This window comes from Pongo abelii, chromosome 12 (assembly GCF_028885655.2).
Source record: "Pongo abelii isolate AG06213 chromosome 12, NHGRI_mPonAbe1-v2.0_pri, whole genome shotgun sequence".
NCBI lineage: Eukaryota > Metazoa > Chordata > Mammalia > Primates > Hominidae > Pongo > Pongo abelii.
The window spans coordinates 94,486,099-94,502,847 of NC_071997.2; the positions used below are offsets into that span (position 1 = coordinate 94,486,099).

The following is a 16,749-nucleotide window of genomic DNA, read 5'->3' on the forward strand; positions in this document are numbered from 1 at the left end:
CAGAGGTTTATGGGAGAATTCAGGAAAATATTCTGAATCCATGGTTCTCAAACTTGGCTGCACATTAGAGTAAACTGGGAGCTTTAAAAAACACTGAAGCCTGGGTCCTAGTTCAGAAGATTCTGATATCAATGGCATGGGGTGTGGTACTACGATTTTAGAAATATCACTAAGGGTGCAGCCAAGGTTGAAAACCATTGTTTTAAGTTTCTTGCATTTAACCCGAAAGTGAGGGGATTAATTTGTGGTTTCCTCTTAACTAGCCAGATTTCATAATGGTAGTGTTTCTTAGCTTTAGATGAATATTAGAATTACCTAGGCAGGTTTTAAAACATGCAATGCTAGGGCTTCACTGTAGTTGAAACTGAGGATCTCTGACAATAGGGCTTGAACAATGGCATTTTTAAACATTAATTCTCATATGAGCCAGGGTTGAGTGCTACCACTAAGGCAAAGGTTCTAAACTTTTAGTGTGCATGAGAATCACCTGGTGAGACTATTAAAAATGTATATTCCTGCATCCTACTCCCGGAGAGTGGGGCCTGAGAATTTTATTTTTAACAGACAACACAGGTCATTTTGGTGAAGTTGGTCATTAAGACCATTCTCATCCATCATTCTGATTGCTTTCTTGTGCTGACCAAGATGCAGTTTGCTCAACACAAATGCAACCCTGCCAACTGGTCTTTGGTGATCCTCAATTGAAGGGACAGGAAAATGAGGCAGTACCACCCTCCTAGGTGGCATTTGAAAATATCCTCGCTTGTTTTCTAATAATCATGCCTGGAGATGCAACAGATATTTAGTGAGCAAAGGCCAGGTATTCCAAACAGTCAGTTCTGCAAACAAGAATTGTCTTGCCCAAAATTTTAATAGTGTTTCCAGTGAGAGACCCCAGAAGGTGGAAAAGTTTGAATTGTGTGTGATCTAAAGTATCAAAGTACAGACTTTGGCACTAGGCAGTCCTCAAACTCAGTAGCCAAGAGACGTGAGGAAGGGTCCGACTGTTCAGGAAAGAAACCAAGACATGTAACAAAGCCTACCTCCCAGCTATCTCTATTTCTCTCTTCTCCTCTCCCAAACCCCCAGCCCTGACCCAATCTCTATTAGGATCCCAGAGGTGGACCCAGTAGTCTCATATTCATTTCTGGTGAAGTCATAACACAAGCTGTCTTTTCACTGGCCCCAGACCCTGTCATTCCTAGCTAGGTGTCCCTGGGGAGTCACTTTATCATGCAGGACCTGGAGTCTTCATTTGTAAAATCAGTAGCTCGAGTTGGATGATTTTTAACACCTATTTTATTTCTGACATTCTGATTTTATTTCAGTCTAGAAATTCTTACTCTGTGTAGAGAATAGCCTTCGGTATATTATTCCTAGTTGCTCAGTTGATACCTGAAATACCTTGTTAACTGGAGCCAAACTTAAATCCACAATAAAAGACCACGCTTACACCATTACTTGTTCTAAAGAAGGAGTACATTTACTTGAATTCTTTCTCATGATCCAACAATTGTCACATGGACCTTACTTAAGGGCAGAGTTTGGTTCAGTAAAATATATTCACTTTTTATCATTCATTAAGCAGCATTAAGTTTGTAGTCTTTGTCCTAGATTAAGATTTCTATTGACAGTTTGGGGCCAGATAACTTTTGGTTATGAAGGCCGTCGTGTGCATTGGAAGCCACTTAACAGCATTCCTGGCCTCTACTTACTTGGTATTAGTAGTACCCCCATCTAGTTATGACAACCAAAATGTCTCTAGACATGGCCAAATATCCCCGGGAGGCAAAATCACTGTCCTTAATGTTGGGGATGTGATGACTAATACCCATTCCCTGTTCTGTAGGATCTCACAGTCCTTGGTGAGGAGAGAGCCATTGCACAGTCAGTTACGATACCTCATGGAAGCGCACTGATGGTGCTATCCATCACAGCATATTTTGGGAGCAATCAGCCAGGGAACTTCCCTGGCTGAGCCTTCATGGATGAGTAGGGTTAGCCAAATGAAGCATAGGCAGAGGGCAAAAGGTGACAGCAGTTGCAAAGCCACAAAGGTGAGCAACAGCTTGGGGTGTGTGAGGGACTTCTTGCCCATCTGCAAGGCAGCAGGTTGGCAGAAGTGATATTGAAGAGGCAGACAGTACTTTGTAAGGCTTCTCACATGTTCTCTTCTGGGGAATGGGGAGTCTCAGGGAGGTCTGAGGCAGGGGAGAAACATGGTCAGATGTAAATTGTAAACAGACTGGATTTGCAGCAGACAGGCTTGGAGGGTATTGGAATAGGCAATCCAAGATAAAGAAGATGAGGGCCTGAGTCCAGGCAGAGGGTGAGGGGCTGGAGAGGAGAGATGAAGAGGGGCCTGAGGAAGCACCATCGTGGAACAGCAAGGGAGGCCCTTTTGCACCCATGGCCAGAGTTCTCCAGTTGCCCACATTCTCAGGGAAGGTACACAAACCATTATATATATATACATTTAAAAAACAAATCACTTTTATATGAAGTACACTATATATCATTTATATATATGTGATGAAGGTACATTCAATGAGAAGGTGATTAACCTAATTTTGTAACTAATTGTATTAGTCCATTTTCATACTGCTGTGAAGAAATACCCAAGACTGGGTGATTTATAAAGAAAAAAAAGTTTAACGATTCACAGTCAGACATGGCTGGGGAGGCCTCATAATCATGGCAGAAGGCAAAGGTGGAGCAAAGGCACTTCTTACATGGTGGTAGGCAAGAGGGCATATGCAGGGGAACTGCCCTTTATAAAACCATCAGATCTGGTGAGACTTATTCACTATCATGACAACAGCATGGGAAAAACCTGCCACTATGATTCAGTTACCTCCCACTGGGTCCCTCCCATGACACGTGGGGATTATGGGAGCTACAATTCAAGATGAAATTTGGGTGGGGACACAGCTAAACCATATCACTAACCTAATTAACCAGTGAAGCTTTTCACCAGTTTTTAATGTGTCGAGAAAGACAGGCCTACTTCAGTTTACAGATCTGCAGCAAATGGATGATGTTTCGCCAACAAACTGTTCTCCATAAGAGAGCATGCCTTTGAATTTCCACATGCTCCTCAGCAGATCCAAACTGTAGGGGGCCACCCTGGGAAATTTCTGGAATCAGGAGGTCTTCCACCACCACCAGCTGCTAATGCTGCTGCCACAGTTTCAGTTAGATGGAAATTGAGAGATAGATGAATGCTTAAAGAAGATTGCAGTGAGAAAGCAAAGTGCACACAGTGTATCCTGGAATGATTGGCAATTGGCTCTCAGGTGTCAGGAGTGTTAGGTTGGTACAAATGTAATTGCAGTTTTTGCCATTAGTTTTAATGACAAAAACAGCAATTACATTTGCACCAACCTAATAGATTGTTTCTCCCAGAACCTCCAAAATCATTCCCTGTTGGTAACAAAGTTAGGGCACAGGTTACTTTCAAGTTCCTTTAAGTCAGAGATCATGCATTATATACCACTCTGGCCCTTCCACAGAGCTGTGCGAAAGCAGACATTTAATAAGTATTTGTGAAAATGAATCAACATGATGATTGCGTTAAGTTCTCCGCAGCCTAAATAACGCTCCCAAGAGGAAAAAAAAACTCCCAAGAGGGAAGCAGGGATGATAGCTGAAATCTACGGGAGTGCAAGTGGAGACAAGCCAAGCCTAGAAAATTGGTGGAAGGGGGTATTTCGACATGCAGAGCTGACCCCAAGCAAACTCACGAATTAGACAAACTGTGTCTCTTTACCTTTATTCTCATGGCAACCCCTGGCTTCCCATGCTTCTCACCTAGGTTCTTAGGTTGGACCATGCCAGGTGGCACTCTGGGTCCCTCTACTGCATGCAAACAGCTCCTCTATGATTTATGCTGACAAGCTCTATGATCTTGGAGGGAGTAGCTCCAGGGCTATTATGAGGTGATAGCAGTGACTTTCTTTCTTCTAGGACTGAAAACTTTTCTCTGCTTGGCTAACCCATATTATCTCTGTCCTGCTGCGAAGTTTGACTACGTAAAGACAGGATGGATGGGATTTGAATTAATTATACTGATTTCATCTGAAGGAAGTCTCTTATTCAAAATATCTTCCTTTTTGGTATATCACTGAAGATTGTTTTGAGTGGAGCTCTGTGTTTAAAAAGAGTTGCTTTATATTAGAACACAATATTCTTAGCAGATTGAGATCAATGTCCTAGAAATAGAAATTTTGCCTGGGACAGAGAGGAGAAAGGAGAAATGTTGCATTTTTACAGTAGACTTAGATGGCAAGGCAGTAAAAGGTTGGGGAGAGGTTCAAAAATGGAGATAGGAGAACAACAAGAGAAAGTGTGGCTTATATTGGGATTGTTCTCTAGGGTCCTGGTGGTAACCAGTTCTTCCAGGGCTTTGTGGTTGAGTTCCAAAGGTCACACAAACCCCTTGGCTCAGAATCTCTAATTGAGGAGAGGCTCTCTCTGCAGATCAGCACCAAGTTTCTTTGCTATTCTTTGCTATTCCCTGCTTTAGGGAAAGTTGGAGAAAGTAAAAAGAGACTAACAACAAGCCAGGGAGATATATCCTGAAATACCTTAATGCTGTATGTAGAATTGAAGAGAGCTAGAGCTGGAAGGGCCCTTGGTGAGCCCCTAGTTTAATGCTTTTTTTTTTTTTTCCCCCATAGCTGAGGCCCATAGAAGGTAAGAGCCCACCCCAGGCATGCTGGTTCTAAGACTAAGGTCTGTCCAGTACCTGAATGACTGATGCCGAGAATGGGGTATAGGATGGTCCTTTTTTTTTTTTTTTTTAATGCTCTGTCATCCAGGCTGGTGTATAGTGGCGTGATCTCGGCTCATTGCACCCTCTGCCTGCTGGGTTCAAGCAATTCCCTGCCTCAGCCTCCCGAGTAGCTGAGATTATGGGTGCCCGCCACCATACCTGGCTAATTTTTGTAGTTTTAGTAGAGACGGGGTTTCACCATCTTGACCAGGCTGGTCTTGAACTCCAGACCTCGTGATTCACCCATGTCAGGCTCCCAAAGTGCTGGTATTACAGGCGTGAGCCAGTGTTCCCGGCCAGGTTGGTCCTTTTTTAGGAAGCAAAAATACTTGTGCAGAAAGGAAGCCACACTGTGGCTGGGTGGCTTTAGTTAGATCTTTTGCAACTATTCATGCCATAGTTGAGATCTGGATTTTTTGCTTCCCGTTGATGTTTGCCATTAGGTTTATTAAAGGATCTTATGTCAAGCTGACAAAGGCATCTGAGTTGAGAGAGGGGGGCTTGAGGGAATGAGAAGAGGAGCCCAAGCCCATGCCTGAAGGAAACAGCATCAGAACAAGGCAGCTTTGCCCAACACTCACGAGGCCATTGCCAGATGAAGCTCTATTTAATATGTGTATTTAGTTTCAATATAAAAAGATGTACTAGATTTATCCTGCAGCTAGAAAAATCCCAATGTAGGCCACCCTTTCTCTTGCTGGTCCCCTAGCTCCATTTCTGAACCCCTCCCCAACTGTTCACTGCTTTTCTTTCAGAAGACTTCCCCCATCCCTGTCTAGCCCATCTGCCTCTACTGCAAGATGCAACATTCCTTTCTCTTCTCCAGACACAATTTCAATTCCCAGAATGTCGATCTCAATCCACTGAGGATATTAAGTTCCAATGTAAAGCAACTCATTTTAAACAAAGTTTTTAAAAGTTCAGCTGAAAACTCCAGCTGCAAACCACCCAGAGTAGATGTATCTCGGTTTAAGATGTGTGGCCTTAGAGCAAGTAAGTGTATTCCTCTCTCCTGAAAATACCCTAAACACAGATTCTCATAGAAACAAATCAGACAGAATTATTTTATGAACTATCCCAGCTTTCCTCCAGAACTGAAGATGGGCTATAACATTCCTGCCTAGAAGTTTCTTGTTGTTAAATTCTGGTCATTTGTAATTGACATTTACTCCATGCCTACAAGTTTTTAGGGAATAGACTTCAATGGATTGAGAGATGTAACAGTAAACCATATAGATTGTAACAAAATACCATAGGCATGAAAGACTTGTGACCTACAGGTGTAAGACAGAATGTCTGAAAAGTACACCCTTGTTTTCAGTATCCTAAATGGCATGAGTGAAAACCCTAATGACTTAAATCCTGATTCATAGCAAAACATTTATGAAGATAGCCCAAAGGTATGTCTCCTGAAGTCACTGAGAAGAGACAACTCAGGCAAGGCAGAGAGAGCAAGAGAAAAATGCTCAGAAAAGAGCATCCACCAGGCTGTTTTACGAACAAGTCTTCTGCCCCTCCTCCCAAATGCGAAAGGTCTTTCTCTACAGCAGGTGCCTAACATGAGCAGCCTCATGGTGTTTTCAGTTTCCACAGCTGGATATATAATTCACTGGCTCCTGGGGAAAGCTGGATGTTAGATCATTCATATGAAATCATGACATAAAATTTTCAGTGGAAATCCATCCGATTTTCATTTCTCTCATTAAGCACAGATGAAAAGTTGCCCCAGAACGTAAAAGGTCACTTCTATACCTTGGTTTTTCAATTTATCAGCCTTATTAGGAGTGGGGCAATTCAACTCACATGTCTCACTTCCCATATCCTTCCTCTAAGCATCCCTGGAGACCACCGCAGCAGTCCCACGACAAGCCCCCAGAAACCCTGTAGATCATCTCATTAAGTGTGTAACACAGTAGTTTTTCAATAGTTTGTTTGGCACGTGAGTCTGTGCTAAAATCGATGCTTTGATTAAAACAATAGGGGAAGAATTCACTGAATGCATTTGACTCCACCATACCCATTTGTGTCCACAAGGGAATAGTTTGGGTTCAAAATCATCAGGTAATAGGGAAACCTAATTACCTTCCATCCCATCCCTAAGGCCAATTCAGTTTTAGTATAAACAGCACAGAGGTGAAAGCCTATTCCAGGCTAGGTTTCAAGAGTAGGGACCTGCCCAGAGATTATCCCCCCTCCAAAAAAACCCTAGTGCATTACATTCTATACCTTCTACCCTAGTCCATTTTATTTTCCGTATCAAAGAGAATGCTCAGGATTCATCCCCCTCATCAGTAGCAAGACCACCTGACTTGGCCAAAGTCACAGCTAGAGTCTCTTTTACTCATAGAGTTCTTCAGGGACAAATCACTTAGCAAAGCACAGGATGTTTTTTTCAACAAGAGTCACTTCTAAGAAAGGGCTAGTGTTCCTAGCAAGTATTTGACTTGCTTCACTGCCAATAAAAGGGGTTGGAGTGAGCAGCATTTGGCAGCTTCTTGATCCTGTTCACTTTATTAGAAAAGGCCTTCTTCATTTTCAGCCTTCCTGGAACCTTAATTTTTTTGACTTCCCCTCCAGATGGTTTTGCTGGTCTGCCCACCGTCCTCTGAGAAGGGTGGCTGAAAGCAAAGTTGGAGTCACTCCCTACCCCAATACCCTTTCTCAGCCTCTGATCCTCATATCTAGACCCCTCCAGGTTTTGGTCTGCCCTCCAAACAGCGAACCTCCAATATCATGATAGGCATGTTTGTCTTGAGGCCTTCTAACTCCTCGCTGGAGTTAATACAATATAAAGTACCACCGGATTTATTGCTTGCATTTGGCTTGGTCAGTGCACTCATTTTCTGCCAAGGGAAATATCAGCAGGCCGTAGAGACGCGTATGAGAACCAAACAAACATAGGTTTACTCCTTACTAAACTCCTTACTAAACAGAAAGCAAACCCATCATCTGTGTCCACATAACCATCTCCAGGAGGCCCACAAGTAAGTTCTCCTGACTTGAAGTTGGCAATTCCATATGCTGGCAGAGGTTCCTGTACCTTCCTTTGTGTGTAAGAAGTACTCTAAGACCTTGCAGAATTAGGAGAAATTGCCCTCTGAATAGCCTATGTGTTGTCTCCAATTCTCAGGGTTTTAGGAGGAATTTATTATAATTAATTTCCCATTCTCTCTTTTTTCCTCCTGCAAAACTTGGCTATGTGACCAGCTCAGCTTGTCTCACTAATATCCCATTCATCTCATGCTCTTCTGCCCAGAGTTTCCTTTATCAGCCGCTAGTGCCTGGGGCCAGCTGCTGTTGCTGAAGCTCTTATATCAACTTTTCTTTCACTCCTGACCTCTGCTTCAGTTGGCTTCATTTTCTTAATATATTTTTATCTGAGATGGAATGAGAGTGCTGAGAGGGTAAAAAATGTTCTCCCAAGGCCATGCCTACTTCTCAAAAATGAACTGAAAAATTGTCCAGTTAGCTGAGTCTCAGGCCTAAAAGCAATTTTTATCCTCAAATAATGAAAACTGAGCAAAAAGTATGAGTCTACAGAGACCAAATTCAGCAAATAATTGTCTCCATTTGCCATTTTCTTCCAGCCTGTAGTGACGAAGAAAAACTCCTCCAATGTTTTTCCATCTGGGCTCATTCACATGGAACCTTTGCTCAGGATGTGGAGAGGTGGGGAGGTTAGGCTGAGAGGAGGCCAGAAGCAGTCCTGTGGAAAAGTTCAGTTGGGATAAATGCGCAGATACAGGGAAACTCAGACCTCAGAAGAGCCCTTCCCCTGAATTCCCCAGCATCCTGTCCTCTGCCCCCACTCTGGGTTTTATGGTGGCCTCACTGCCTTTGGTGTATTTTTTTTTTGTTTCCCAAACCCAAAGGAGTGAAGAAAGACACCGTGTGCTTTTCTTCCTGATAAGAACCTTGTACCATCTGGCCACATAAACCAAAAGACTTCACCAATCCTCTGTTCAAGTTTCTGCCATTTCTCCAGGAGCCAGAAGCTTCCTTTCCCAGGAAATGGCAAAATATATGCCGGTGAGCCCTGGTCTATATAAAGACGCCACACTTTTCCTCCTCTGGCAAATACCCAACCTTTGTGTAGAGCTCTGAGCAGCCAGACAACTCTTAGGCTGTTATCGGTGTCCCTGGATTCCTCTCAGTAGAAATGTAACCAAAATACAGGTTTAGTCACTTGCCACCTGCATAGTCCAATGAACAAGAGCGGAGTCTGGTATAAGGAATGTGATTTTGTATTCCAAAGCTAGCTTAGGGAAGTACAGGCTGCCTGCCTTATGGGTACCACTTTGCTTTTGGAGCAGAAAGCAGAAACTTTTAAAAGGGGACTTGGCATGAATGGCATGCAAGGGAGGGCGTGAGCAGGTGGGGGTCTGCATGACTCGATTTGTGTCTTATCTACCAGGTGGTTGAGCTGGCACCATCCCGGGCAGAACTAGGTTGTAAAGTGGCCTTGTCTCGAGATACTCTCCAGGTGGGAGAGGGTTTCATAGTGGGTGCACTTTAGGTTGCATATTGATTGTTGTCTTTTGAGGAAATCTCCTGGTAGGACAGAGTTCTGTCCTGGAGCTTTTAAGTAAGCACATAGTCAGATAAGCTTGCCCTGTAGGGATGTCTGGTGGAGGGAAGGTAAAATATTATCATTGCATTTCTAAAGAGCTAAATATGAAATGGGGAACAGGGGAAAAGGGGGAAAGAGAAAATAAGAGAAAATAAAATATAATTCATTCTCTAATCTCTTAGAAAAATGGGGGGTACTTGGTTACAGAACTTCATGGGGTTCTCAACATTAAAAATTCCACTGCACTCTTGATGGGATCACCTCCCAGAAGCTGAGGGATATGGCATCATTTTTCTTTCCTCTACTCTGACTCACAACATACACATCCCCCAACCCCCAGAGTTTGCCTTGTTATGTTATGAGCAGATGAACTCATTCATCCTTATAGCTCTAGTACACCCACCTAATGGGGTACATTGTCCTTAGTAGGTCCTTAGTAAGCTCTAACCAGAATTCAGTAAGTGGCTACTTTTGGTTCTTGAACACCAACACACAAAAAATTGGACATAACCATGATTATTCTCATTCCTTGTCATCTTCATTTCCGTCTGTTCCTCAATTCCTTGCTAACATTCCTGAATGCCCAGGATTCTCAAATAGATCTATCTCTTTGCATTTTGCTTTGGCTATAAAGTTTTCTCTCCTCTCTCCTTCCACAATAAATCCCCAGAGAGCTGCTTCCCTCAGAACTGATATGTTAATGGATGATGATAGCTGAATTCTATTAGAATCATTGCATTTTATCTGATGCCTCCATGTAAAAACAGAACTAGGCACTACCAAGAGCTATTGAGGAAGTTACTTTTGACCAATGGTAGGCATTGCCAGTGATATCAGTTTTATTTCTTAGAAGCTTATCTCTTCAGTGTGCTCACAAAGATGCACCTGAATGATTCGATGTTCTCTGATATTTGAGGACAAGTATACCAAGAGCTGTGTCTGTGTAGCTCAAACTTGCCCAAACAATAGAAACCAGCTAAACCAGCAAGCTGAAGAAACTGAGTAGATGTTAGCATTCAGAGTCAAACTGAATAGTTTATGACACGCCAGTTGGAATCAAACCAAGACATGGGAGTTCAGGACTTGCCACTGGCAGCAAAAAGAGCATAGCTCCCTCTTCCCAGGAACCCTATTTTGGCTCAGCTTTAGAAGTCACATTTCGTGATCTTTTCTTCTCTTTCTTCCCCCATGTCTCTGTGCAGACTGACCTCATCCTGACTGTCTGTATTAGTTTCCTAGGGCAGCCATAATAAATCACAACAATTTGGTGGCTTAAAGCAACAGAAATTTACTCTCTCACAGTTGAGAAGGTCAAAAGTCTAAAAATCAAGGTGTTGGCAGGGTTGGTTCATTCTGAAGGCTTGAAGGAGAATTCATTCCATGCCCTTCTCCAGACTTCTGCGGGGTGCTGGCAGTCCTTGGTGTTTTTGGCTTGGGGGTGCAGAACTCCAATGTCTGCCTTCATCTTCACATGGCCCTCCCTCTGGGTCTCTGGGTCTGTTTTCCCTTCTCTTCTAAAGATGCCAGTCATTGGATTTGGCTCCTCAGTCCAGCCCCTACCTCCAGGATAATCTCATCTCAAGACATTAACTTAATTACATCTGTAAATACTATTTCCAGATAAGATCCCATTACAGATACAGGGATTTAGGACTTGGACGTATCTTTGGGAAGAGGGGTGGCACAATTCGACTGACTTCTCAGTCTAAGGGAAGCAATATGAAGTGGTAGTAAGAGTTAAACATAGGACTTTGGAGATCTTTTCCTCGGTTGGGGTCCCACTTCTGCCACTGACTGGCTCTGTGGATTTTGGTTAAGTGCTTTACCACTCTGATTCATTTGTAAAAAGGAATGACACTCTCTTTTCATAGAAGTATGAAAATCCTTTTTTATAGCAATAAGAAGTATTGAGATGTAATTAAACAGATGTAGTGTCTAAACCAGTTCTAGCACAGAGAAGTGGCAAGCAAATAGGAGATTCCTTTTCCTTCCTTTGATCTTATCCATCCTGTAGACTGCAGCTTTGTGGGCTTCTTGTGTCTCACTGTCCTCCAGTACCTGGTTTCTGAGACATTCACTGGGCACTCACATTGGTCAGAATTTTATCTAAGAAAATGACAAATTTCCCAACTACATTATAAGTAGACATCTAATTATTCTTTGTATGTTTTATAGAATCCTGTATGGTGCATCGCATTCAGTAGGTAATCGATGTATGTTGTTAATTATTATTTTATGAAAAATGAAAATCTCACATTTAAAGACTTCCAGAGAGGGAAGGGAAAACAAACCTCCTTGGAAAATTCTTCCTGTGTGTAAATGAAAGGCAGAGCCCACAATTTAAGCAGGTTGATGTTCCTCCTAGTCCAATGGTATTTTGCTTTAGGGATGTGGCCATTTCAGGCTGCTGGGAATTAAGTGGCTGGAACCAAATGGTGTCAGTAATCAGACCAGTTATGATAAAGTCTAGGCAGCAGGAAATGTATGAAGTAGGGTCTGGAGTCTGAGAGAACATAAGAGAATTCTCAGGATGTGGGCAGGAGTACTAACAGAAAGATTTGGAAACAAGGTTCCCATAAGCCTGCAGACTTATTTTCCAAGAAGGTTTCTCATCAGATTTCGTTTTAACAACTCTTTGAGAGAGAGTCTTATGCTTTTATTTGTTAAAGTGTCCAGATTACTTTAGTGTACTTGCTTGGTAAGTCCATCTGAGACTTAAATCTCTCTAGTCAGACCCTCTCATTCTTGAATCAGACACCAAAGATGTGCTCAGGAAGATCTGGGAAGCCTGCAGAGAGGTCTGCATTCTGTGTTGGCTGAGGGACCATCCCTCAGGCTGTTCATTACTGAAATGCACTCTGCTAAAAGTTAGCATGAGTCTGGCTGCAAGGACCATGACATCCTTCTTTGAGCCCCTCTTGCCCAGCCCAGCTTGGGCTGCCCTCTGAGAAAGTTGCCAGCCTACCATATTGAAGATATATGTTGCTTGGCCCTGTCCAGATGACAGAGATTCAGCCATGCCAGGTTCAGACTTGCTTGGGCAGTTAGTTCCCTCTTGGATGCCAAAGCCTGCTGAGGCAATGGATATCATTAGCTGTCAGGGGTGTGCTGAGATCAGCTTGCAATGTCTGCTGAGATCAGTTTGCAATATCTCCTGAGAGCCAATTGTGTGCATCTCTTCTAAACTCTGCATTCAATGACATCACATTAACAGCTTGAAATCAACTCTGGTGGGAGTATTTTCAACACGGAAATTGGCAAACTCTACAAATCAGGACTTTCTCTCTTCCCAGTTCTCATCCTACCCCAGTTCTGGGCATGCTGACACAGCAATCATTCACTCTTTCTAGGAAGACTCTCTTCATCCAGCTTCCAGGAGGCCACGTTTCTCAATCTGCTTTTCTCATTTCTTCTTTTGACACTGGAATGCCTCAGAATTCCATTCTTCAAACTCTTCTCTTCCTACACCGATTCCTTGGTGGTCTCATTCAGTTACGTGTCTCTAAATTCCATCTTTATGCTGAGGACTCAAAATGTATATTACCAGTTTGGACTTCTTTGAATTCCAGCCCTGTATATCCAGTTGCCTACCTTATTTTTCCACTTGGATATTAAGTAGACATCTCACCTTAAAATGAGTAGAATTGAAATTCCCTCCAGAACCTGCTTGATCTACAGTCTTTTCCATCTTAGAATGGCAACTTCCAGCTTCTCAGGCCAAAAACTTTAGAGTCATGTTTGACATCATTATTTCTTTCACAACTACACGTGCAATCCACTGGCAAATCCTGTTGGCTCTGCCTTTGAAGACATCTGGAACCTAACCACTTCTTATAATTGGCGGTACTTACTCTCCAAGTCTAGATTTTTGCAACACTCTTTTAATTGCTCTCCTGTTTCTCCCTTGGATGCTTATCATCTTTCACTCAGCGTGAAAGCCCCAGTCATTACAATGACTCAATAGGGCCAGGCCCTATTGAGTTGACCCCTTCTTACTTCTCTGACCTTATCTCCTACTGACTCCATTTTGGGCACATGAGCCTCCTCCTGGTTTCCACAACATGGCGGGTTTGTTTACATCCTCAGCCTGTGTACTGGCTGTTCCTTCTGCTGTCTTCCAGGAAATTGCTTAGTGTTCTTCCTCATCTCTTTCATCAACTGTCTCAACTGTTATATGATTCTTAATGAGGTCCACCCTGACCATTTTTTTCTAGTAAAGAAACAGAAAACAACAGTAACAACAACAAAAAAGGCCACCTTGAATATCCACTCCCACCTCCCATCCCTTGCTTTATTTTTTCCCGTAGCACTTATCACCTTCTAACATATATATCATTTATTTATTTATTTCATTTATGTTTTCCCCTCTCCTCTAGAATATAAACTCTATGAGAGCAGGGATTTTGGTCTGCTTGGTCGCTGTTGTATCTCCAGGGCTTATAAAAGTCCTGATCTACAGTACAGTTGATTCTGATTATTTGTAATATAAGTTATGCTCTATAAAGTCACTGCAAACAATGAATTAGCAAATATTGAACCACTGCTCCTAAGAGAAATGCAGGTTTAGGTTCCTGTGAGCCTCTAGTTACATTTTTGCCAACTGATCAATAGATAACGTTACTTTATGTGTGTTTCTGATTAAAGATGCCTTACTTAATATATATTGTTGATTCATCAGCATTGAGCTCACAGCCAACAGCACTTAACTCATGCCTGAGCAAGGTGTATCGAACACATGTATTTTCTCTGTAAGGCACATCACAGCCTTATTGTTTTTAGGAATACTAGACTTGAGGGTCATTTTTAGAGAGTGAAATTACTAACGAAACCACAAAAGTTTGAAAAATAAGGCACTAGGTTGACCATAGAAGGTCACTTGTTTACAGTATGAGAATGGAAACAAAAGGGCAGAGCATTGCCTTGTTCAACTTCATCTGTTGATGTACACATAAGGTAACTCAATATTTTGCCACTTGGTGCATGCCTACAAATGCCTGCAAAAGCTCTGTGAATACTGATTTGGGGGTTACAAATAAATTTTAGTCAGTAGGCAAATTTACAAATGCAAAAATCTTCAAATAGTGGGGATCACCTGTATATTCTCAACATCTACTTATTGACAATATAAACTTGATTCTCTGATACTAACACACACGTGGCCTCTGGAAATCTTGAAGTTAAACATCTGTAGGGCCTCTACTTAGTGTAATTTGCATAGTTCCTTAGAGTTGCATGTCTTAATGTCTTCTTCCACTTTTTCCTTACCTTGGTTTGAAAGGCTAGGAAAGGATTCACTCCTTTGGGCTTCAAAACATCATTGTTATATTGAACATGTGTTATAAATAATCAGGACTGGAAACACAGAGGCAGGGTGAGCTGAGGAGGGGAGAAGAGCAGATAGCACTTCCTCATTTGTGCATTAACACATGATGAGTGGTAAATTGTATTTTCCAAAGATGGCCAATGTCTCCTATCGTCTGTGCTCTTCTACAGTGTGACCTTAGTTCCTCCTCATTAAGACGTGGAGTCCACTTGAATCTGAGTGGGCTTGTAATTGTTCAAACAGTAGAGTAGGAAAAGTGATACCGCTTGACTTCTGAGGCTAAATCATAAAAAGTGATGCAGCGTACTCTTAGTTTTCTTGAACACTAGTTCTTGGAGCCTTGAGTCTGAATACCTAGGCCACCATGTTGTGAACACACCAACCCATGTATAGAGGCCATGGGTAGGTGATGAGTCACCTGTCCCAGTCTTTGAGTCCTATTAGCATAGGAACCAGACCTGTGAGGAAGGGAGCCTTGAGATGATATTTGCTCCCAGCCATCAAGTAACCGTTGGCCTTTGCTTCTTTCCAGCTAAGGTCCAAGACATTGTGGAACAGAGACAAGCCATTTCTACTGTGTCCTTATTGAATACCTGGCCCACAGTATCCCTGACCATAACAAAATGGTAAGGGATTAAGTGGTAAAGTCATTACATGTTTTGAAGGTGGTTAATTCTATGGTAAGTGACCAGACAAATGGTTCTAAATTCACTTGTGTTGCTAGTGTCATAAGACAAAATTACAACAAATTTGGCTTAAAGATCTTAATTGTTGCCTGTGCTTTTGAGGTCTTAGCCATAAAATCTTTGCCTAGATCAATGTCATGAAGCATTTCTTCTGTGTTTTCCTCTAGTAGTGTTATAGTTTCAGATCTTACATTTATGTCTTTAATCCATGTTGTGTTGATTTTTGTATATGGTGAGAAATAGGGATCCAATTTCATTCTTCTGGATATGGATATCCAGTTTTTCCAGCACCATATATTGAAGAGAGTATTTTTTCCCCAGTGTATGTTCTTGGCACCTTTGTTGAAAATAGTTTGCTATAAATACGTGGATTTATTTCTGGGTTCTCTATTCTGTTTCACTGGTCTATATGTCTTTTTATACTAAATACCATGCCATTTTGGTTACTATATGTAACCAAATGTAGCATATTTTGAAGTCAGATTGTGTAATGCCTACCACTTTGTTCTTTCTACTCAGTATTGCTTGGCTATTTGGGGTGTTTTGTAGTTCCATATAAACTTTAGGATTATTTTTCTATTTCTGTGAAGAATGTTATTGGTATTTTGATAGAGATTGAATCTGTAGATTACTTTGGGTAGTATGGTCATTTTAATAATATTAATTCTTCCAATTCATGAGCATGAAATGTCTATTTGTTTGTGTCTTCTTCAATTTCTTTCATCAGAAAGAATTTATTAAATTTGATTAAATTTATTCCTAGACAATTAATTTTTTATAGCTATTTTAAATGGGATTACTTTCTTGATTTCTTCTTCAGCAAGTTAATTATTGGTATATAGAAATGCTATTGATTTACGTATGTTGATTTTGTATTCTGCAACCTTATTAAATTCATTTATCAGTATAGCCATTATAGAAAACACTATGGAAGTTTCTCAAAAAATTAAAAATAGAACTACCATATGATCCAGAAATCCCACTACTGGGTATTTATCCAAAGGAAAAAAAAGTCAATATATCAAAGGGAGACCTGCACTCCCATGTTTATTGCAGCACTATTCACAATAGCCAAGATATGGTATCAATGTAAGTGTCCATCAACAGATGAATGGATAAAGCAAATGTGATACACACACACACACACAAAAAGGAATACTATTAAGCCATAAAAAAGAATGAAATTTTGTCATTTGCAGGAACATGTATGGAATTGAAGGGCATTTTGTTAAGTAAAATCAGCCAGGCACCAAAAGACAAATACTGCATATTCTTACTCATATGTGGGAGCTAAAAAGATGGATCTCATGGAGGTAGAGAAAAGAATGGTAGCTACTAGAGGCTATGAAGGGTGTGTGGGATGAAGAGAGGTTGGTTAATAGGTACAGACATATAG

The 16,749-nt window shown here is 41.6% G+C and overlaps 1 long non-coding RNA gene across 4 annotated transcripts in view; it reads right to left on the bottom strand.

Annotated features, from left to right (window-relative positions):
- LOC100936539 (uncharacterized) overlaps window positions 1–16,749 on the bottom strand; it is a 94,381-nt gene that overhangs the window by 37,027 nt on the left and 40,605 nt on the right. For 2 of the 4 annotated variants that reach the window (XR_010136192.1, XR_010136195.1), the window contains one exon: window positions 10,360–13,554. The exons of the other annotated variants lie outside the window; for them this stretch is intronic. This is a non-coding gene — a long non-coding RNA (uncharacterized LOC100936539). Of the gene's footprint in view, window positions 1–10,359; window positions 13,555–16,749 lie in introns of those variants that run through there. 4 annotated transcript variants of the gene reach the window in all.